Source organism: Sinohyriopsis cumingii, chromosome 9, assembly GCF_028554795.1.
Source record: "Sinohyriopsis cumingii isolate HCF-2022 chromosome 9, ASM2855479v2, whole genome shotgun sequence".
Lineage (NCBI taxonomy): Eukaryota > Metazoa > Mollusca > Bivalvia > Unionida > Unionidae > Sinohyriopsis > Sinohyriopsis cumingii.
The window spans coordinates 18,839,943-18,865,902 of NC_142969.1; the positions used below are offsets into that span (position 1 = coordinate 18,839,943).

The following is a 25,960-nucleotide window of genomic DNA, read 5'->3' on the forward strand; positions in this document are numbered from 1 at the left end:
GCAGAGAAGAACTGGGTGAAGAAGTGGTGGCTGAAGTGGTAGCAGTAGCTGAAGCTGTGTGAAAGGGCATGATGGTCACTTATTTTTATAGTCGATGACTTGCGAAGCGTCGATCCAAGAATCAAAACTGGGTGGATATCCTTTCCAACGTACTTTGACTTCTTTGACACTTCGTTTGCCTACTTTACGGGTTCTGCGTTCGAGAATGCTTTCGATGTCGTACACGTCTTCTTTTTTGGTGACACGTTGTAACTCGGGCAAATAAAACGTTCCTTTTAACACTTCTCCGTTCATGTTTTCCAATTTATAGACGGCAGGATGACGACCATGCACTCGTCCAGTGACAAGAAACAATTCCGTTGTCCAGTTAGGTAAGTAATATTTGTCGAAAGTGCGTTTGGTTTTGCCAATGCGCACTCAATCTCCTACGGTCAACACTCCACTTTTCTTGGGGACAGCCACCGTCGGGGAAGTACTCGATCACAAACCAGCACTTCGTTGTCGAGAGTCACCGCTTGCGGGGCACGTCCAATGCTTCGATGGTAAGATTGGTTGTACGCTTGCACCAGGTGTGGTAAGATGTCGATGTACTTCAGAGTGTGGTGATGCGTAAAATATTTCCACATGCGTTCTTTCAAAGTGCGTTGAAAACGTTCCACGATGCTAGCTTTGGTTTCAGGATTCTCGGTGGTAAAAAAATGAATGTCACGTTTCTTTAATTCTTTTTGGAAAGCTTGGTTCAAAATTCGGTACCTTTTTCCGTTTACCATCGAAGAGGGTGACTACCAATTAGTTTCAACACCCGTTGGAGGGCTCGCACTAACTCGTTGCTAGATTTGGAAGTCAATGGCACGACCCAGGCAAATTTGGAAAAGACGTCGATGACACAAAACAAATAATTGTAGCCGCGATTGTAGCTGGCCAAATGAGAGACATTCGGCTAAATCGGCTTGCCATTGATGATCGATGCCTTTTACTTGGGTGCGACTTCTGGAAAACTTTCGTCAAATGGGTCTGTGTAAAGTGTAGGTAACTTGTTATTGTCACCATCGTTGTACTTGAGGTAAACGGAGACTTTTCAGTCGAGTTTTGGCAGCACGATACAATTTTTGAACTCCTGCGTAACCTTCAGGATGGGATGGATCGTAGTAAATGCTGGGTAACACCTTTTCCGTTTTGTTTGTTTGTTAATAAGTGACCCACTCTTCGCTGGTGCTACTTGGAATGGGGCGAAAGGATGGCTTGGAAACGGATTTACGTGTCCGATGGGCCACTGGAGTAGAAGTCGAAGCTAGTGGTGGAGATGGTAATGGAATGGCTTTGGTCTTCTTTTCTTTTTTCACTTCTGGTTTCCCTTTCTTTTTCACTTCTGTCAAAGGAGGAGTGGACATCATCTTTTCAACCCAAGCTTTCATTTATTCTCTTTGGGGTGTGGGGGACGGGGTCAAAAAGGATGCTTAAATCTTTCTAGAAATGGGAGTTGCTGACGGTGATTGAAAAACTTCTCGTTTCTCTTTTTCCTCGGGCCTTCGTAGGGTAGCGTCTCTCGTGACCCCTCGGGATGGTAGTAGTGGTGGTGGTATGGGGGATGGACTTTTCATCAAGGTTTTAAAATCTTTCAGAGTGGGATGAGCTGTTTTGTCAAAAGCTTTTAGGTGAAGGATTTGCAGTCGTTGCAAGAGTTGAACGTACTTTTGCGATTTTTCTGTTTCGGACAAATCGTGGCGATCCATCAATGACTGCAGTTCGTGTTGCAACTGGGACATCTCGGTCAAATTGGGATTGGGAGGCAAATGCGGGGTTCGTTCTTGCCAACGATGGTATTCCATCCATCGTTTGTGAGGCACTAAAGTTTTCGTCCTTCCATTGAATGTCAAGGGTCACATCTGAGATCTTGGGACTTCAGAGGGTCTTTTTATCTTGCTCCCACGAGGCCTCCCCACATGGTTCCCAAGACTCCTTTCAGCAAAGGTCCTAACAAGAGTGGCAAAATTCCTGCACGTTGGACCAACATCTTCTTCTATTGACGAATGGGGATTTTCTTTTGAACCATTTGGCAAAGAAGGGGACGATGTTTGCCTAAGCATTGTTTCTGGTGTTTGGACAAAGGGATCGTACCTTTCAAAACGTTCAAAAACAACATTCGCACACGATATCGATGACCTCTTTAGAGGCCGTTTGAATGAGTTGTTTCACATAGGTGGAGAAGCTTTGGACAAGACAGATAACATGTCTCCATGTTTGATTAAACGAGGAGGCAGTCCTTTCCTTTTCTTTCCTTTGGGTTTAGAAGAGGAATGTTTTTCTGAGGATGACATCTTTGGTTCTTCAGGAGCACAAAAGCACTTATGCCCACGCTTTGTCTCGGGCCTTTTTTATACTGGAATGCGTTGCCACTGATTGTCTTTACGCCGTATCAACTTGAGCACAGGCAACACAGTTCGTGCATGTGTAGGCAACGGACTAAATCAAGTCAGTCCTTACTTGGACAAATCCAGTAAACTCTGTCACATGCCCAATCTCTCTTGGACTTTGATTTTGGGAGCAAGTACTTTGTGAGTAGCTGCCACTGCCACTAAAGAGGAGGGTCCCGCCACTGGAGAAGTTCTTGGAGACACAGGCTTCCATGGTGTCATCAACGGAGAAGTGGATGAACCTGAGGCTACCGGAGACGCAGTCACCGTCGTTGCAGGTCGTGGTTTGCGAATGTAAGGTTGCGTCCTGGCCGAAGTGCCTCTCTTGCGACTAGTTTTCTGTGGGCTTTTCTTTTTCGAAGGTTTTCTCTGTTTCTTTTTCTGAGGACTTTTCTTTTTCCGGGGTTGTGACCTGGTCTTGACACCGTTGCTCTTTTTCTTCTTGGGGCTTCGTTTGACTTTTTTATTGGGGAGAACTTTGGGAGCATTAGGATCCCATCTTTAGAGGGAGCGAATGATGACACCTTCTAGAGTACCGCTTCCTCCAGGTTTCAAAATGATTTGCTTTTTGTTTGAGTGTCGATGCGGAGATCGGCGAGTGGGGTCAAAGCTACTTTATTTCTATTAAAAAAGTGTTTGGTTTGATGAGGAATCTGAATGATGCCTTGGAGTAATTGACGTGCTGTCACCGTGAACCATCGTAAGACTTCTTTCAGACTAGCTTCTAAGACACGAGCACGCATTTGTGGATTTTTTTCGTGACTTATGGCATACAAGGCACGAATCAATTTGACGGGAAGATGAGACTGAAGGGACGTCATGTTAAGACTGTGTGAGACAGACGAAAAGTGTCTAAGGTTTTTACAGATTTTTTTGGGTTAAATCGAGGACGGAGACGTGTACAGGACAGGCCCTCCGTCTTGACACCAGTGGTGAAATAAATGGGTACGAAATCTCAAATAATCGCGGGTAGTGGGTTTCAAATCGACGAGTAAACATGCGTGTGGAGTTTGAGTGGTATCGTCGTACGCCTGAGTTAGCCAAGGCGTTCCTAACTGTTTGGCTAAGACTTGCACTTGCGATTTATCTCGAGAGCTTTTAAACAAGACCACATAATGAGCATTGAGACTGATGGTGCGATGGGTTTTACTTTGTTGAAACAAATTTTGAGTGATGTAAATGACACTGGCATTACGATTGATGTCCTTTGCGCGTAAACCAGTTTAATTTCTTCTTCGTCTTCTCCTAACATGTCGTCGAAAATGACCAAATGACTTTGACGGGAGTCAGACACGATTCCGTCATCTTCTTTAGGAATACCTTCCAGAAACACGATGGAATGGCCTTGACTTTCTCGCAAGAGGCTGTACGCCGATTGCCACTCTTTGTAACACCACACGATGAGTTGAGGTGGACGATCGATCAAATGATGTTTATGTTCGATCAAACGTTTGACAAATTCGGTTTTGCCTGAACCGCTAGGTCCAGCAATGAGCATGTTAAAGGGATGGCGAAGATACAAAGCCTCCCAATTGGCACGATCTAAGTGTTCGTCGATGACTTTGAAAGTGGAGGAAGAGGGAGTAGAGACAGCAGAGGTAGCCATAGTGTCAGGAATGTCACTTGTGACACGAAAATAGACAAAACAAGAGTCTTTATACTTTTTTCAGGACACGTTTATTGATGTTTTAAAAATGAACACGAAAGACAAAAATAGATCAAAGCCAAAGGCTTAAGTACAACGATAAAATGCACATGAAAACGATCAAAGTGGAATAGAAACAAGTTTCTGTACAACATGTTTTGGGCAATGTTCTGACAACTTCAACAGGGGGTGATGTCACACAAGTGTCCTCCCGAAAGGGTCTTTGAAGAATGTCCACAACAGTCCTGTCCTGAGTGATGGGCTCTTCTGGTACTGTCACCAACACAGGTTGAAAAGTGACTTTTTTCCATGGACCTTGAAAGAAAGGATCACAATTCTCGAGCATACTGGGCCACTTCTTTAGGTCCAAGCCTTAAAACCCCATTTTTTCCCGTCACGTACATCTGTCCTATGGGGGTGTAAGTCACAAGCTACACACACATCGTCATACACGTCTTCGGTAGTTAAAAGTTAACGAATCTTTTTTTTCCGTAGAGGTCGAGAAGTATCCAGATGAAAACGCAAGGCTTTGAGCAAAATGAGTCTCTCGTGACCATTTAAAGCCATTTGGGTTGGTAAGTACTGTTCGTAAAGAGTCCACAAGGAATCGGCTGGTAAACGAAATCCCAGAAAACAAGTCACTAAGACACACACCACTTGTCGACCCAAATTCAACGGAAACAGTTCTTGTAATAATTGATGGCAATCATCCACGGTTTGAATACAGTCATTGAATTCCTTCCATGGAATCTGTTAATCACTTGTGATACAAGCCGTGGCATGGCAGCCTGTTTTTATACTCTCTGTTTTTCGGATGCAATAAATTTACTTTCTAGCCAGAGATCTACGTTCTCCAGTAGGAAATCTAAATCTTGCATACTGTAACCTACAGTCCAGAGTTCGTTTAGAAGTTTCCTCTTCCACTATGCAGATTCCATGTAAAAGTTGTTGGTAATCCTTTAACTCTTCTCCTCAATTCGTTGCACTAGGTGAATCTCGAAGTAACCAAAATTATGAACATGTCGATCATTTGCGACCTCAAAGTATTGAACAATGTCTGACCACTGGAACAATTTCCTACGTATCAGTTCTCTTATAGCATTCAGGTACCAATGGTTCAAACACCAGTGACGTAACGGATGCAACTGTTCTTTACGTTTCACTTGTATTTTTACCAGATCTCGGTAAATGCGTTCTCTCAATTCCACAGGCAAACCACGAATGTTCTCTTGTAAAGTATCCATGAATAGGTCATACTAAAACTTTTTTGTCGTAGGCAATAATTGTACTGCCAGGTCAGAGATGGTTTTACTCCAGTAGCAAATCTAAATCGTTTAGTCACTAACTTACACTTTACAGTTCGTTCAGAAGTTTCCTCTTCCACTAAGGTGACATTCTGTAAAAGATGTTGGTATTCCTTTAACTCTTCTTCCTCTGAAATTTGTTGCAGTAAGTCTACCTGGCAGCAAATAGAATCATCAATAACAAACCAATCCTTTGAACCAAAAGGTAGTTGATGAAGGTCTGTCCAATGAAACACTTTCTCATGAATCAGTCCTCTTATAGCATTCAGGTACCAGTGCTCCAAACACCGGTGACGTAACGGATGCAATTGTTCTTTCCGTTTCACTTGTATTTTGACCAGTTCTCGGTAAATACGTTCTCTCTACTCCACAGGCAAACCGCGAATGTTCTCTTGTAAAGTATCCATTCTGGGATTACTGATATCGTCCTACTAAAGGTAAATAGTGACAACTGGGAGACCATCGAGCATGTTCCAGGTAGGCCGAATCTTGTGGTTCCCAGTGGTGAAGTGACACACCGCAACTGAAGCACTTGACTTTATCCCCTTCGCCCAAGTAGAAAAATCCGGCTCTGGCTAATTCTTCGGGGGTTGGTCCTCCCAGATACTTAGGCCATTTTCCTTTGAACGATTGAAAACGATTTTCAAAGTAACAGTATTCAGACAAACGCACAGGTAACGAATATTCGTCTTTCACAGGTTCGTTTCGATGAGGGTAAGGTGACATCGACAGGAGTTTGCTCAGGGCTGTATGACAGTCGTAAGGTGATAGACGTGAAGGTTGACATCCACATTTAAGATGAAAGCCAGTAAAGTGTCCACGATAAGGAGCAGCATCGCTTTCGCATCCATCAGGTTTGACACGCACAGCATCACTTTCCATGATAAGGGTAGTGACACTAAAGTTCCCATGATGCTTTACTGCATCACTGAGGTCACAGCGTACATCATCGCTCACATCGCAAGGCTCAGCTTCGCTTTCCACTTCAGAGGCCCCAAACTTGAATTGTGTCTGTCTGAACTTGTTTTGTTTTTCTCTGAAAGTATTCATCTTGTTCGCTTGGTCTTGGTAGTCACAATGAACTATCGATCTTGCATATTGTCCATTTTTATACTAGTCGCAATGAAGTCTCAACCTTGTACATCGTTCCCTTTTTATGCCTAGTTTTGGAAGCCTTCCGTTTTTCTTCTTGGACAACGGTACTAACTTCTCTAAGGTACCGTCATAATTTTACCGTAGTGTAATGGGTGGAAAGGCCATAGAAAGGTAAGGACAGTACGGAGACCATCAAGTATGTTCCATAATAGCTGACTCTTTATAGATACATAGGTCCATTCGTAACTTCAGGCCACAATTGAAACACTGTACTTCGTATCCCAATCCAGTCTCAGGTCCCAAGTAGACAAATCCTGTTGTAGCTAAACATTCAAAGTAGGTAATCCTTCTCCATCTGTGGGCCATTTTTGAAACGTTTCCAATCGACGGGCGCACTCACAATAGTCAAGCAAGAAGACCGGAAAATGGTAGGGTTTGAACTTGGAGTTCTCATCGGGTCTCTCACTCAAATCTTGCTGTGGCGAAGTCATTCTTCTGGTGAGTGGCTATCCTCTTACAACCAATGTTTTATACCAACATGTCCATACGGCAAAGTAAAGTGATTGGAAAGACGCACTCGCTTCTGGTACACGATTTGATAGACTTTTTCCAAGGGTCGACTGACGATTTGGTAAACGTACAATCTTATGCGGTTCACGGGTAGTCACTTTAAAGTTTTCGTCCTCTCCAGATTGCAAGACTTCTTTCAATACCCCAAAGTTGACCACTCGACTGGTACGATAATTCAGAGTCAATCCTTTCACTGTACACTCGGTGTGCACTTCTCTTTGTTTGTCCCGGTATTCGTAGCCGTAAATTTTAGGACCGCCACAAGCGAAACTTAAAATTTTCTCGACGGGGTGTTCGTCAGTCCAGGCTCCTAAACGGTCTCCTTCGATGCCAGGGTGATGTTGACCCGGACACTCAATGTAAATGCAACTGTCCGTGTCAAAGTACACAGGGTTGGGTTGTTTAGCTCGGGAAGGTCTTTTTCTCTTCGGTCGTAATAAAGAAGTCTGATACATTTGTTTCGGACTTCTTAACTCCGTTAAAATGTCTAACAGTACCGTGACCGTTTGACTTTCACACCCTTGTTTCTTTGTTGCTTCTACTTGTTGTTTCTTTCTTACCTCTTCTTCTTGCTGCTGTTGCTGTATGAGAAAAGCTTGTTCTGCTTCCTTTTGCTGCTGTATAAATTTCTCCAATTCTTCTTTCTGTCTCTGTTTAAAATTCTCCACGTGTGGTAAAGAAGGAGAAGGTGGCGAAGGTACTGGTTCCGGAACAAATTCTTGCGAGGTAAGAAAATCCACAAAATCCCGATTTAAATTCACCTCTTCTGAAAGTAAGTCCGGGTTCACTTGGGTAGTCGATGCTATTCCATCGCTTTTCGTTGCCACGGCCGGTGCACCCCAATTCATCGTCTTCTGAATTTCCGTGATGTTTGAAAACTGTGTCGCATGGACTGACTGCGCACAGACGCTAGCGCTTCTATATAAGGAAGGTGACGTCACAGACTGCTCTCTTCGGATTGGACGTGTGGTGACTGAATTTTATAACGTGTGTTTGGATTGGTCAATGAACTCGATCGTTTCGATCCCCCCTTCCCTTATAAATAACCGCAGTTCACTGCATTCCTTCACCTGTTCTCGTCACCAAGATGTGGACCGACGTGGAATCCTCTACTCTAGTCTCTTCAATGCTGTTCCGGTCGGATTTACCGATGTATGTCGGATCATCGTAGACTATTGTCAGGATGACATATACAAGCAGGGCCGGTGTAGTGTTAAATTTTGACCCTCGTTGAATTCTGACCCGCCAATTATGAATATAGTTATCTTCCATATTTGAAATGGCTATAATGTAATTTTGTTTGTACTTCGCCTGCTGCGTTCCATCAAACAATCAATGACCCTCTTCGAGCCTTAACCAAACAAAATCAGCCATGGGAATGGAGTGAAAAACGATAAAGCGTTTGAAAAACTCAAACAGAATTTAATATAATAAAGCAATAATAGCGTAATTCGATCCTAATAAGGAAACGCAATTACTTGTACATGCAATTCCTGTCGGTCTAGGTACATTATTAACTAATAATGGAAAGATTATTGCCTACGCCTGTAGAACACTTTCAGATGTAGACCAACATTTAAAGAAAGACATCGGAATAGTATAGTGGGACGATAGGGCGATAATGGGAATTAGTATTACAAACCACCCTGGGACGATATGGCGACAAGATTTATAGCGACAATGGGAATTAGTATTACAAACCACCCTGGGACGATATGGCGACAAGAGTTATAGCGACAATGGGAATTACCATTACAAGGTCCCGTGGGACGATATAGCGACAAGTACTTTGAAGTACAACCTGGGCCTGTATAGCGTCAAGGGAAAATTAACATAGGAATATATCATGGGCCTGCCTAGCGTCAAGGGGAAATAAACATGGGAATATATCATGGATTAACACTGATACCACATTTAAAAAATAATTTTTTTTGGAGGGTTAGGCATGAAAGTCATTTGGTTCTTCTGCTTTTTCTTCTTCTACTTTCTCCATTTCTTTATTCATCTCCTAAATTTTCCCACTATTCCTTTCTTATTGTGTTCCAACTCAGGAATCCAGTCTGGATGACCTATCGCTCTACATTTCTTCTGGACATTCATCCAGTTTTTGTTCATTCTCTCAAATGCTTTCTTTCTGTTCTCTTGTTCTTTCCTATCTTTTGCCCATGTGTCTTTAACGTTCTTGACTTCTTCTTCCAAGACCCTTTTCATAATTTCTTCTGCTTTATGGACTTGGTCCCGTCCCCTTTTGACAAAAGCCCACTCTGTCAAATTGAAGATATCATCAAAACAACACCTGACTTTGATAACAATTTCAAGAGACTGCTTCACTGTTCCGACTCTTACATATTCAGGCGAGATGAAACCTCTCAACTTCTTTACCTCTTCTTCTATCATCCCTTCAATGTTCTCTCTGGCTATTTTCAGATTGTTTGCAAAGTCCAAGATGCCTGGGAACTTCCATTCTCTTTCAAGTCTTTCCACTACATACTCCGGATTTATCATCCAATACCAACTCTCCTTCAACTAGTTAAACAAGTCAGATACTGCTACCATCTTCTTTTCGCTTATTCCGTAGAATGGCGCGAATGACGGGCCCTTTTTACATTTATATCTAAAGCACGGACGTGAAGGAAAACATCCCCTACTTTTGTCTTCTCGTATTATCTAATATTCACACAAAGGTAATGAGACAAAAAATTAACCACATTATATACTATCCACACACGCAGAGATGCCAAATCAAACCCCAAAATCTACCATCCACATACGCCAAGAAGCAGAAACAAACCCACCATTTACTATCCACACACGCAGAGATGCCAAATCAAACCCCAAAATTTACCATCTCCACACGGGAGAAGCTAACAACATAACCACAATTTACTATCCACACACGCCGAGAAGCAGAAACATAACCATAATATATTGTCCACACACGCTGAGAAGCCAAATCAAACCCAAAATTTACCATTCACACACGTCAAGAAGCAGAAACAAACACACCATTTACTATCCACACACACAGAGATGCCAAATTAAACACAAAATCTACTATCCACACATGCGGAGAAGTCAGATCAAAGCCAAACCATACTATCCACACACGGGAAGAAGCCAAATTAAACCCTAACTATACTATTCACACACACACACACCGGGAAGCAAAAACAACACCCAATTATACTATTAACACAAAAGAAAAGTTAAACAACCACACACTCTACTATCTACACAAACGTACTTCAGCGCTTACAAAACCCAATAATCTATCATCCACACAAACGTACGTGAGCGCTTACAAACACATAAACACACACACACACACACACACACACACACACACACACACACACAATTACACCAGGAAAGGAGGGAGTGTTTATATAAACACTACTCTACATTCTCACATTGGCAAATTGAATAGTGTTTCTTTTCTAGAGTTTTTGGTTAAAAACTTCCCTCTCTCTTCTTCTATGTCGCAGTCTAGGATGTTGTGGCCTCCTTATTTCTTCTTCCCAGCTTTCAGTTGGGCGAACCACAGGTAATTGTACTACTGGTGGAAGAGTCTGTGGCTGTGGTTGAGATTATGCTCAGAGAGCCGATTCCAGTCTTGTCGGTTCATGTTAAATGTGATATTTTGTGATCAAAGGTCCAATAGACTATATATTTGGTTTCCGCTCCATATCACCCTTACATGTTGAGGGATTTTGAACAAATAACACATAATACTAGTTTAAATGTAGCAAAAACTTAAGAGATTTTGCTTGCTTTTTGGAAACTCTATTACTCCCAACTATTCAATTGTATTCGTCAGAATTTAAAAGATTAATGTTCGCTACCCAAGCACAATATAATTTAATTCCAAGTGAAGGAAGCCATTTTTGGAAATCTTTTAATACAGGTAAATCGTGCTAAATTAGCGATATTGTACGGCAGCGGGTTTTACGTTTTTCTTGTAATAAAATTAAAGAAGGTATTTTTAAAATTTAAATATATATATTGTTTACATTTGGTCTAAACGTAAACATTGTCAATTGATCTCTGCTTCTCTGTATTGTCGGCCGATAGTTACATGATAACCGTTATAAACATTGGTGTATTTATAGGGAGATAAGTTATATCCATGTATATTGATAACAGTTGAAATGATTCGCATTAAAATGCATGCCATTGTAAGCTTTTAAAAATCTTGTCTATCAAGAAAGGGTCATTGGTTCTATTCCCAATCGATATGATTTAAAAAAAAATATATAATGCATAATACATGCCGATGCATATCTGAGATTTTTATTTGATGTAATATCATGACAAAACAGTTAGCATTATCGATTTTAAGAGTACCGGTGTGCAATTTTAAGATCGTATCAAAATGTCTTAAATGCACGTATATATAAACCGCAAGCGAAGGCGCGGTCACTTCAGAAACATACACGGCATATTAGGTCTAACAAGAGTTCCATCGCCACGCCTTTTTTGTCGTATCGCTTGAATATTATTTTGTAATTTAAAATGCAGAATGTTTATGAAAATAAAATAATATGCATTTCCCAAAAATAATTTCAAAAATACATTATAAACTAGAAAACGTTAGAACAAATTGCATATCAATACTTCAAAATTCAATTTGAAATAAATTAATAAAAGAGTGCCCTCGCTGGGATTCGAACGCTTATACACATACTAAACATATATATATATATATATATATATATATATATATATATATATATATATATATATATATATATATATAACACCTGCATTTTCATTTAATAAAATCCTAATTTTACCCGATATACCTACAGTAACAAATAGACAAAGTCGTTCATTAGCATGCATCTTTAAACCTACTGTAGAAGGTTTATTCATTATTTACGGGTTCTTATTTACTGTTATAATTATCCTCAGGGACGTATCTAGTATATGATTGATGATTAGGCATGTTGAACGGCGAAGCCTCGAACTGCTAGAGGAGTGGGGTGTGTGTGGGAACGGGGCAACATTGTTACAATCTGGAGGGTCTGAGATAGCATTTCATGCATCTTGTTGAGACTTTCTGAACCTTGGTACTGTTTTAATGCTGTAAAAATAAAAAGAAAACATCAAATTCTTATGAACAGACTCAATAAAATCAAGTTTGCTACTATCTTGTTCGTGTTTTTGCTTCTAATGAATCCTCTTTTCCGTATGTATTGTATTATATAAATATAGATTTCATATCGGTTTGATGAGTGTAACTTAAACCATTGACAAAAATCGTCAAAATTCTGTGTAGGCAGCTGCCTTGTAGGCAGCTACGCTCCTGATCATCGCTAATATACTGTTCAGTTGTTTACCTGCCCTGTTGAACCTTGCGACTTTATCGAAGTGAAACATAGTCATTCATTTATCAGTTTGTCTAATTTGTCCAAAGCAAAGTTCAGCTATTTTGAAAATGTTCCGCATTTTGGGACATTTAAAAAAAAGTGTAACGGAGAGAATTACGATAGTGACAGATTAACAACTTTCTATTGCGCACAATTGTTTCCTTAAAAGAAAAATAAAATTAAGAAAGACACAGCTCAGTGAGTAACAAGTTGATTTCACTTAAGAAGTGGTTCAAAAAAAACGTTGACTTTTGATAACAGAACATTTTACCCTAAGGTCATAATTTCACCTGAACGGGTCGTTATTTAACAGGACATTAAAAAAGGGTCAGTTTTTAACGTGAAATTTTGATCACGTTGAAAAATTACCGACCGAGTCAGAATTCAACGAGGGTCAAAATGTGATACTACATCTGGGTCGTTATTTAACAGGACATTTAAAAAAGGGTCAGATTTTAACGTGAAATTTTGATCACGGTCGTTGAAAAATGACCCGGCGGGTCAGAATTCAACGAGGGTCAAAATTTAACACTACACCGGCCCTGTATACAAGCGTTTGGAAGAAAAGAATCTACGTGGAGAGGCAAGGGGGCAGGGTCCAGTTTTTATGTACAAATTTAATGCCGCAATCAGTGACCTAGTATAAAAAATCATAAAAAATCAAATACACAAGTGAGGTCAAAAAGGTCCATATTTTTAGATACCTATATTAAAACAGAGCATAAGAATAGTATTCACTTGACCAGAGAAGTCAATGGCAGTTCATAGCAGAAGAGGTTTATGCACCCCAACCCCTATTTTATACCTGCATTTTTCACATCCAAATGCCATTTTTGACAGCATGTAGTACTCACAATGCAAACGCAAGCCCTTTCCCTGGATGAAACTTTTGAAAAACATTGTCTACTAAATAGTTTGATGCAATTCAGAATAGTTGTCATCCAAGCCGTTTTTGAGATACTCGGCTTGCCTTGAACCCACGTGTCTACTGCTATGGGAGGCTAGCTCTTCTTCCTAGCCAACTATTGGTATTTCACTATCAACATACTGCAGAGCAACTATGGAAGGTGTACATGACTGACATCAATTTCAAGAACAACACAAGCCCAAAACACCTAGTTCACAAATATATCCATATCTATAAATAGTAAACAATAGTAGCTGAAAAAGTCACACCATAGCCTTAAGTTAAGAAATTTGCCAGGGGCCAAATTACGAAACTGGACCCTGCCACCTAAAGAGGGTTTTAATTTACGGCCCAGAAGTGAGACAGAGTTTGAGGAATAGAAGAAGACCTAAGCGATGCCCTCTATGTTAACATGGAATAAGGTTAACATAAATCCAAAGGCCCTTTTCAGGGCCATTCAAAAGAAATTGACTTTCTTGCCTCAAATTTTTATTTTTTAAAAATGTTTTATCAGTGTTATGTCTGTTGTATATTGTCTGTGTTGTATCAATCTTCCATGTTCAATTTCCATTGTCACTAGACAGTCCCACCATGTTCAATTTCCATTGTCCCCAAAGTGGATATCTTGTGCTCCCATGTTAAATTTCCATTGTATCCAGAGTGGATATACCCCTTTTTAACATTAAGGTCCCATTTTCTAGGCTGAGATTTTAGATTTTATATGCTGAAAATTATACAGTGGTTGTTTAAAGTTATATTTCCTATGTCGACGTTTTACAGTGTATATTTTGAATTACATAGCGGTGGTTGGTATTTCAATATCATATGACGATATTCCCTAATTCACACGTTGTATGCAACTGTTTGCGATGAAAGTTTTATTTTATATAGAGTGTTAAGATGTATCATTTGTGTATTCAGTTCATGCATTTATAGCTTGAAACTTATCCTTCGTGGTTTGAGAATTACTAAGAACTTCTTCGCTAGAGGTCGCTCTGACCTTAACAACCGCGTTATTTTTAAATATGGAAGATCCCGTTGATTGATTTTGATGAACGACAATACAATGAAATATCTACTTATATTAGTTATCTTACTGCTCTTTATTGAAGAAACTGTAACCAGTGAGCTGCACAACTACATTTTAAGTAAATATCGTTATCTACAACTGTTACAAAATTGTGCTGAGGATGATCTGAATATCTTTCCTGGAACGGAGGTTTGAGGACCATGCAAGGTTAATTGCAATCATGGTTGGAATCATGCACGAGAGTAACACTCAGGTTATTATTATTATTATGTAAATTTGGTGCAGTATGTGTGCATGTATTTAAAATTGACAAGATGGATATGAACAACACTAATACGGCCTTCTTCATCGGTAAATCTGCGACCAAAACCGTTTAGCAATTCCTGCATACTTGTAATTTGTAAAGTTTCTATGACTTTCCCACTTTCTATTCCATTAAAAAATGTTTATCAATCGAAGCACGTAAATGTAAAGAAAACAGCATATGGTGGCTGACCCAAATTAACATACCGCAAGGGAACAACTCTATATGATCGCAGTATTTGCCTAACTTAGCATTGTAGCGCGCACTTATTATAATAAACAATGTACCTCGCAATTAAAACATTCAAAGTTTGTGGTAGTTAGCACAATTGCATTGTAAAGTCTCTGATGGCCACTTATGTATCATATTTTCGAGGCCTAAGTCACACCTACTGCAAGGAATATTTAATTTATTTTAAGGTTGAAATTAATGATAAATGTATGCAATTGCACAAGTTGTCATTTAATTAACGATTTATGTATTTGAAAAGCAGTATTGTTAAGAAAACGGGTATTTACTATAATACAGGCTGGTAGGTAATGAGTAAACACTAAAGTTAAATGGGAAGCAAGATCTGGTGCAGCTCATTTCAAGTTAAGCAGATATTGAAACATTTTAATGTTTTGGAGTTATTTGATGAAATGTTAAAACTCTAATTACAATAATGTAAAAGTGTCCAAGGAAAATATTACAGTACAGTGACAATGTTAAGGTATTAAAACTTTCCAAGCAGTTAAGATTATCTCATTAATTTAGCACCACTAGGGCATTATTTTCCTGTGTTTCTTTATAATGTTGTGTGCTCCATTCATTCCTCCCCCACCCCAAAAAAAAATATTGACTGGGAGATACAGTATCCTCTGGTCTTGGAATCTTATGCGCCACAATGTTAATGTATGCTGGATATGCAACACTGGTAATATAGGTATGCTGAATGTTTGAAATCCCATTTGATTCATGTTATTATTATCATTTCTGTAAATTGTAATGAGGTGGTCACATGATCCAAACATGGCTGACATTTTATTTCATGTAAGACTGGAACTCTTAAGTACTAAGAAATTGTTAATCATAGAAATATCAGTGCTGTTAACAAATAAAGATGAATAACTTTTGACAAAATTTGTTTAGTTTCTGTATCAAAAAAGTGTAAAAACTTCATAACAATTAATTGAAATGAGTTGATTGGGATGGAAATGCACAAGATCGTTATAGAGAAACTGTTCTTAATTATTTTATTATTTTACACCATTTTTTATTTAACCAGACTAAGAACACCTTAGTCAAGGCTTCAAAACCAGCCTCAACAGCAAAGCGGTCAAGCACCAACATTTGCAGTACTAACTTTCGCTTATGGGCGGCACAATGACAGACATCAATGGTGAAGATGAAAACTATTAATAAGCACTTCTCTTAATATTGTCAAAACTCTTTATTTCTAAAGAAAATTCCTTGCCTGATGATAATTTTAGCTGTACTTAATGTATCTCCATTAAATTTTGATGAATCTATTATTGCTATGCATATCATAGACTAAGTTCAGATTTACACCTCTATAATGGCAATATTTACCTAGGTTTCCATGCCTATTATAGTAATTTTGAACAAGGAAAGTTTCATAGATTGATACTATTCACATTAACAGAGAGTTCTGTTCCAGTATGGATATATTATTTAGACAGTGATACTATTCACATGCACAGAGGGTTCAGTTAAAGTCTGGATATGTTATTTAGACAGTGATACTAGATACTATTCACAGGCACAGAGAGTTCTGTTCAAGTCTGGATATGTTATTTAGACAGTGATACTGTTCACAGGCACAGAGAGTTCTGTTCAAGTCTGGATATATTATTTAGATAGAGCTTTTATGTATTCTCTAAACAGTATTCCAGTTATAATATCCTCCCAACTGAAGGTACACAGTTTGTTGTAATAGTGATGGTCTTTCATTTATATGTCAAGCCATAATATCAGTACACATAATGAAATGTAACTTTAGTTTTATTTTTGTCTGGAAACATCACACATTTTCGGGGAATTGTTATGATTGTAAATTATGTAAATACTCCCCTCAGCAAGTTCCAACAGCATCTTAGTAAAATCACTATGCAGAATGGTTAATTCAGATTAGTGTCAGTTCACTATAAATGCCAGATTATGGTCAGTGAAACTTGTGTGGAATAATGTTCTTTGGAGCATCTATACAGAATAAGAAGTAACTATTGATGATTTTTTCTTCTTCTCCAAACATCAAAAATGTTCACATACTTGCATAAACAAGTTTTTGTGCTTGGATATGTTTATCACTATTTCACTATATCCTAAACAAAGACAAAATCATCTTTGGTAATTGATATCCATCATATGCAAAAATCAAGGTAGATAATAAGAATTCCATATTATTATAATATACATGTAGTAATGAGGTTCTCTTTTGTTGCTTATTTTGGTCTACAAATCTGTATTAGGGGCATACATCTTTTACAAATACAATATTTTTTGGAACCTTTATATTTATAGGCAGCAGATTCAGTTACAATGTGGATGTGGACCCTTTGTTAAGGATTTGGTATTGATCCCAGATCTTAGGATAGAGCTGGTGCCAAGGCAGGGTGTCAAGGTCAAGCTGATCCAGGATTGTTTTTATAAGCAAGGTGTCCATTTTTTGAAGGAATGGTATTATGACCATATCCTTCAGAAAATGTGCGATGTCTTTCATGATAAATTGACAGATTCCTGCAGGTAACTGTAGAAAAGAAAATGTTTTCTAAATAATATGATTTTGTCATTCAAGAATTTTATGAATACATGATTTATATTTTGGGAGACAACCCTTTGTGCTAATAAAACACAGTCTGTCAAGACACACGTTTCATCATTGGAGGTAATTTCTCTATATAAGAGCTTGATTAGTTTGTGCATATAGTATCATGTCTCAAGCCAGGTGGTCTCTTTAAACGGGTTTTTCTGTCAAATAATTTGCTGTCATGTTAAGACGTCATTGCAATAATTTTGTTCACTGCGACAATAGTTTAGCATACAATTTTGCTGGATTTGTTACTGTACATCTTTCTTTTTTGAAGTGGCTTTTGCTTAAAAATATTTTCAGTGTTGGATAGTTGTAAAGATGAAATAAACAGTATTAAAAATAGGCAACAGGGCAAAATCATCACATCACTGAGGCAGCCAGAAGAGGCTATTCATAATGACTTAAATTTAATCCAAGGCCCATGCATCTGCTCTTTTGTCGCTATTAAAGTTTTAATACCAATGGAAATGCCAAATTTTCAGTATGAGCTACATATTTCATCAAGCAGCAATATGCTTTATTTTGTGCCAGAAATCAAGTCAGTATTTTGTTAAAATCAATTGGTTGTGCAAATCATGTTTTTTGTTTTTCCATTGATCAATACAGTGAGGATCATCATTATGCACTGATAAGCATGTTCTTGATGATGAGGCCACCAGACACCTTTTACAGAATTTGGCAATTTTATCAACATTTGTCAGTATTGTACATGACCCAGTTTTATTTGCAAAATATATAAATAATAATAATAATAATAATAATAATAATAATAATGATAATATAATAATAATAATACATGTAATAATATTCCAGTTGGTTTGATAGAATAATACCATACCCAGCTATCATCACATGGAAAATATGTCACTGACCTGCATTACAAGCTTTATGGGGTCGTCCATTTAGTGTGTACACAAAAATCTGGCAAAGCTTGATCCCTCTCCCCTCCCTGTTTATATGCATACTTTTTACACACCCCACCTGCATACGTATGCTTATGCCCCCTTCCAAATCTATAGAATGGCCTGTATTTAATCTATGCAGAAACCATAAAGGAATTTTTAATATTAATGTGTTTAATAAAACAGATAGTCCACCGGCGTTAAACATCTGGCAGCATCAAAGAAATAAACTGCGTAACTTTAAACACTTTGTCTAGTGTCTGATAAAATTCAAACGCTGACTGAACCCAGTCGAACAGTTTACGTATTAGACAAATTATTATCAAGGTTCCCCCCCATCCCCAACCCCTGTTTCCTATGCATACATACATTATCAGTAGACTCCCCCATATGCAAGTGTATGCATTTGGGTTAACCCCCCTCCCCCTCCATGCGTACATACTAAATGGACAGTCCCCAAGCTCTTAGCAATGTTGCTTTTAGGGCAATATCTGCATGTGGATGCTCTATGGTTTGATTTATTACGCCACCTAGTAAGTAGATAATTGCTTATGCTTTCAAGCCCTACTTTCTTAATTTACATTAGTGCATGTCTCCAGCAATATTTTCACGGAAGTTATATATGCCACTGTTTAATAATGATGGTTGCAATTCTACAAATTCACTCCCTTTAAGAGAAAGCTGTATCATCTATATATTACATAGATATTACTGATCAAGTTCAAATTGTCTGTTTATTGCCGTAAATGCAGTATATAAAGTGTATGAGTGTATAGCATCCTTGTTAGTAATACAATAAAGCTTGAGGGTGATCACCACATATTGAATAATGAACAGAAGTTGTGGACTAATAACCTTCAGTTATGAACTTGCTTCTTTGCATGGCCTATCTATACTCTAGTACATTATGTTTAACTTAATATTATGGTCAAAGCCTGAATTTGTACCTTGAATGTCCATCTAATCTCTCTTCAGAGATCTGACCTTGTACTGGTCATCATCTACATGAATAATACGAATATCTTTTATCATATAGTTTTAGTAAGTATTGATGTTTGAAGTCAGTTAAACTTTTCTTAACAGAAGTTGCTGTTCAGTTTGTCTGTTGAATATGTATAACTTCCTACAGTAATTGTACAGAGAATAGTAGTAGAAGATTTAGAGTATACGTGCCAGAATGTCTGTTTAGCTTTAAAATTAATCTGTTATCTGAAATAGCAAGTTTGGATTTCTTTTTTTACTTAATGATAAATATGACTGTATTCCACAACCATGATTTTTGTTGTTGTTATAAGTACTTTTTTAATGTTGACATGGTATATTCCCAATACAATTCAGAGCACTAGATTAACTTTGCTTGCTCTCTGATGGATGCTCACAGACATTCCTCTCTCCTACCATAGTCCATATCTGCATCACCCCAAAACACCATGATCCAAGGATAAGAATTATTAACCCCTTATATACATGATGTGTCTCCCAGGTATGACTGACTGCATGTACCAAGTTTTGAAAAAAGGAAAGAGAAATGTCCCAGATTTGTTTGTTTCAGTAACCTCATAGGATAAGTAATAACTGATGCCTTTTTTTGAAAAACTAATGATTAGAGTTTGCTTAATTCCCATGCAGCTATTCTAAACATGTACTAATGGATGGCTATACAGGATGGGAGTTACCAGTATTCTAAACATGTACTAATGGATGACTATACGGGATGGGAGTTATCAGTATCCAAAACAATTTCTAAACTTGTTAGGAATAATAGGGCATATTAAATGCTTATAATGTTTGATTGAAAATAGTACATTTTTCTTAATTGCTTTATTGGAATCATGATTTACAGTGTTGTGATCCTTTAGTGACTTTTAAATATTGGAATAGATTTAAGACTAATTGTGTGAATGAAATTGGAAAATGGCACAATGACATGCAAGCTACTTTATTTGTACATTAGCTTTGCTATCAACAGTCAAATAGTATTTATTAAAGAATATTTGTTTTTTTCTTAGAGCTTCTGCATTCTGTCCATCAAAGACTTCTACCACCATCTCTGGAGGCTGGCCAGGAGATGACCGGATATTTTATCACGAAGATATGCAAAGTAAGCCGCTGTATGTAAGAACATCTGTTGGCCTTCTATCAAATGGAAATGAGGTACATTTTTCTCTCTTTCTCTCTCTCATTGGGTGTGTGATGCATATGTATTGGTGAGTTTATCGTCTTAGTTTTTTTGGCTTTTACACTTATGGAACTTAACTTTCTTGATACTGTATACCTCTTTTGCTGTTAAATAACATACATACATACATACATACTCACACATACATACATACATACACACATACATCCATACATGCATGCATACATGCATAACATGATTAAATACATGCTTACATGCTTAAATACATGATTACATATATGCATACACACACACATACATACACACACTTAGATACATACATATATACATATATACTGCTTTCATATCAGATATAAACAGACCCACATATTCTCTTTAAAAAGAAAAAGACCCAACATGTCATTTGACTCTACAGTTTACTGTCAGGTGATAATAACAATAGTAATAATAATAATAAAAATCCTTCCATTTCAGTCCTTGCTTCTGGTATAAAATACCTGATTAGCATGGATAGTGGTAACTATGATTTCTGATGATTATTTATTGTCACATCGTGACAGAATTTAAATGTCACATATTAAATTTATACAGTTAAAAGAAATGAATATAAATTATGAAATCATTCTATTTTATACATAGATTAGGCAAGTTTTTAAAAAGAATGAGTAAATTGTAAGAATGAGTGTTACAGGGAATCAACATCTAAAGCACATCATTTTATAGCTTGGTTAATAAAAATTATTTAAATCTGCTTTTATTTAGATTGTTTTTGCTTTTTTTACTTTTAAGCTGATTAAACTTTTAATTTAGTGGGGAACAAATCATGAAAAAGATTAAAATATTTGTGGTATTATAAATGCATGGTTGTTCAGTTATAGTTTATGAAAGGTAACATGACTGATTTGAAAGAATTACATTTCAGCTACTTATTAGGTAGAAAAAATATCCCTTTGCACTCCAATTTTCAAATAATGAACTTTTTACTGTATATTTTCAGATCCTTGTATGATTTGAGATTCTGCGAAGTGTTAGTCATGACGTATTGGATACTTCACAGAGGTAAGTAAACATAATTTATTATTCGATAAGGAAAGCAGAGTAGATAACTTCAGATCTATTGTGGCAAAACATCTCTTAATGTCCAGCATGTATTAATTATCGATTACTTATACCTATTAAACTTTTTTTGTTCTTTAGCGTAAAATGTCCCTGTGGAAGATGCCTTCATTTTCTTTTTTTAAACAAGTACCAAATGCAAACGTGATACTAAAATTGGTAAAAACCATGAATATATTTGGAAGTTTCACACAAATTTCATGATGGTATTCTCATTTAATTGACACTTTTCAGTAATCTAAGCATCATTTTAATCTGCTGATTTTTTTTTCTTAATACTCCGGCTGTGTTAAACTTGTGCCAGGTCATCAATATTTTCAAGACTGAAATCTTATTGATGCATTGTCATACCAAATATGTCTTACTTCCATTTTCACAACAACTCTGTTGCTATCAGAAACAAGTATTTTCAATATCTCTTCTGATTTACATTAGCTTTCACACCACTCCAGTGGCCTAAGTGGTAAGAGTTTCCATCTCGAATATGAGAGGTCATGGGTTCAAATCCTGGTCAAGTCATACTAAAGACTTACAAAAATGGTACTAAAACAGCTGCCTCACTTGGCACTCAGCATTAAAAGTTAGTGTTAGTACTGGTCGGCCTGGTGTCAGGCTATTGTAACTGGGTGGGACATGATGTCCCAGTGCAAAACATCACTATAAACTGCCACACTGCAGACACTATGGTGACTGAATTTTTTTTAAAAAGCTGTGCTAAAAATCCAAATCCTACACACACAGAGAGCATTCACATAAATGTATGCCATAGTAATATATTTAAAAAAGACAAAATGTCAACTGCTGATTGGTCAGAATTTCTTGGGGGGGGGTCATGACAGAAATGTTCATTCCTTTTGACCAATCATCTGTCTTCCCTCTCCTATGTACCTTAGAATAGCACTGTCTCTAATTGACCATTTTATTCAAACTGATTGTTTAGGAGCAAGTTTGGTGGAAACTGCAGAGGTAGTTGGTATTTATTTTTCATATGCAAGTTACCAACTTTTTTCTCGTGAAAACTAATTATGCGTACATACCTATGGAAATATATACTGTGTATTTTGCTTTTAGCATGACAGTATATTAACAAAGCTGTATGTCTTAAAAATACAGGTGACTCAGGCAAGTTTAACAGACTGACCAGATGAAACCTCTCATATTTTTTACATTCTCTCTCTTTTAACATCTGACATGTCTAACTCAGGTGTTCTAGTCATGTTGATTTGCTAAAGTTTGTTGTTGTTCACCATTACACATAAATGAGACCTAGATTATTGGAAGATGGAGCTATAAATGTGAATACTGTTAAGAATGAGGGCTAGATATGGAACAACTATTCCAGATTTACAAAGCTTGTAACCTTATTTAACTTCATCTCTTGTTATGTGTTTGATTATCTTATATCTATTTTTATGCATTAGATCCACTTGGAACCAGCTGTCTTTGTTACTTTGGTTATTTTTTTTTATCAAGCCTTGTTTTTTTTTGTTTTACGTTGCATAGACAAAAAGTGCACTGTGTCGAGTTAAATGAGGATAAGGTTCAGTAATTGTTACAGTTAACTTGTCCCAAACACGAGTGGGTGGAAGAATGTTTCCTGAGACCTGACAAGTAAATGTTAAAAGATATAAGCACACTTACTTATTGATTGCCTCTTCCTTGAGTGTTTAAGCAAAGAAGATGTATTCCATTTATTTCCACAGTGTTTACACTTTCAAAATGCCATATTTTATTTAGGATTCATCTTGTAGGTCTTTTGCAGAGTTCATATTTGTCTCCAAAATTCCAGAACCAATTTATTGTAACAAATATTCAATAAATTGTATTTATATTACACTAAAATTTAAGGCTTATCTGACTCTATATTGGTTATAATTTTCTGGCATACTTGTGGCAGACATGCATACTTTGTCAGATTGTTCTAGCTAGAAAAAATCTCTAAAATATTTCCCCCTTCATCTTATTAGAGCATGGTGATTTTCCTCCAGAAAGGGAACTTTAAAGTTGTAAGTCTCAGGCAAAAGGACACCTTATTTTATGATAAATTGTCGATGTTTTTAGTTAGTATATTTTGTTAAATATTGTCCTGAATTTTAAATTATTACATGGTTTTCAGGTACATGAATGCTTGCAAATGAAACTAAATAATAACATGAATTTATATTCTTTTGGATGGCCTGGATTATGTTTTTATTTTAGAGTAAATCAATTCCAGGTGAAATCTAATTTATACTCAATGTCAATTTACCAACAAATTATCCTAGAGAAGAAAAACTTGGGGATCCATGTTTTTACTGCCTTTTTAATTTACTTGAAGAAATGTAGATATACTACAACATTTATTTAGTTTAAGGTACTATAAAACGTGCTTACACTTTAGACATGTTTGCAGATTCCCTTTTGATGAGAAAACTGCTGATCTACAAAGTCAAGAAATTTTGACTTCATGTTAATTTTACATTCAAATTTTTAATCAGCACTTGGCATACTGTTTTAGGATTTATAAGTGAAAAAATACCCAATAAATATGTAATAATGAGACTCCAATAAATCCAAAATAGTTAATAGTTCTCCTTAAAAATACACATTTAAAATACCTTGAGCATAGCTAAATATAAGGGTTCAGATAAATTTAATAAATAAGAATCTAATATATGCTTTAATTTCCTAACCTCTTGATTTGTCTTTATACTTGGGTGAATCATTATAAACTTAATACCATTCTGAGATATTGACTGTCACTTCTTTGATATTTGGGTCACAGTTGTATAGAAAATTTGTGTTAAATATTTAAAGTTGGATGAATCATTATCATCTGAAGACAATTCTGCATCAAGCTACCTTAACCATTTGACCTTCAAGTCAAGATCATAGTTTGTACCAATTGCTGTGTGCTCAAAATGCATGCCCCATTTTTCTCTTGTTTAGTTCAGTTTGCCAAGGATTATTTATCATATGCATCCTACATGATCTTTAGATGCATGTTGTCATGTGTAACATATTTAACAGATCCAGCAAGATTTATGTTCCATTGACTTCATTTTCATTTTGCATTTATGTTAGCTTTAAGTCAGTTTTTATAGTCGTGCATTGACTTGGTAGCCGGGTATTTGTGTTCAGTGAACATGTCTGAAGTTTGGCTCACTTTATGAATGTATCCAAGAAAATGGCACAATGACATGCAAGCTACTTTATTTGTACATTAGCTTTGCTATCAACTGACGGCTTCATTCATTCCTATTTAAATTTGTTTGAAACAGCCTCAATACAACCAGGTCATAACAGTCAATTATGTCATCATCCTATGTCTTGTAGTTTCATAATTTGTGATGAAAGCTATTGTTATATATTACATAATACAAGTGCCAAATGTTAAGTTTTCTTGTATTAACACCACCCCCAATCCCCACCTATACATTTTTAGATGGAATATAGTATTTAACTTGTCTGACAGTGTCTCTCCCATTATGTTCTTCCATCCCAAATTTATATTAGCCAATCAATTTCTGAAGTACTCCATGAATTGAAACCAAATTTGCACTTAAGAACTTACGCTTAATAAACTCCGGGGCCCCGAGTGGCCTAGTGGTCTAAAGTGCTCTCCTACAACAACAGCAACAACAATTATAAAACGGGGTAAATTACATTGTGTATATTTCTTACAAATTTCTTTTGCTTTGCTAAGGTTTTCATGTAGTACCTAACAGTCGCTTAATGGGTTATTTGTACCTGACCTTGATTGTAAACTGCTGTAAACAGATAAGTCCTTGTGAAACAAAATTCATTTGTGAAATCTTGCCTCATTAGTGGATGGAAGCAGGCATGTAGTTATTCATCGCTTGTCTAAAAACATTTTTGTGGTTTTTGTACTCTGTTACAGTTGTCAATACCTATCAGTCATGTCCCCAAAACTCGTAATTAGTACCAGTCTTGAATCTGATTGATTTTAACAGTTATGAAAGATTTCATGGATTGGAACCAAATTTGGTACAATCTTTGTATTACAGCTATTTAAAACTCGATTGTCAACATTTAAAATCTAATTTTAATGGAGATATCGATCATGTTTAGACTTGTGTTGCTGAATGTTGCCCTTTGATAGCATCATTTTGGTTGGGGTATTTCATATGGATGCAAGTAACCTATAACAGTGCATTTATTCAAGCACTGCTTCAACAGTGATCATGATCTAAATATGTAAAGAAAAAAATACTAGACTGCTATTATGAGAAGTTTATTTTCAGAGGAAATGATAGCATCTTGTTAGAATGTGTTTATGATAAAGCCAATAATTGTGTAACTATATATTTTACATTTAAAAAATGGTTTATGGCATGATTACCATCATCAGA

The 25,960-nt window shown here is 36.9% G+C and overlaps 1 protein-coding gene across 2 annotated transcripts in view; it reads left to right on the plus strand.

Annotated features, from left to right (window-relative positions):
• Window positions 1–20,964: 20,964 nt before the first annotated feature.
• LOC149791338 (uncharacterized) overlaps window positions 20,965–25,960 on the plus strand; it is a 234,754-nt gene continuing 229,758 nt past the window's right edge. For both annotated transcript variants that reach the window (XM_089969879.1, XM_089969883.1), the window contains exons 1-2: window positions 20,965–21,008; window positions 21,490–21,551. The gene's annotated coding sequence lies outside the window, so the exon portion shown is untranslated. The remainder of the gene's footprint in view (window positions 21,009–21,489; window positions 21,552–25,960) is intronic.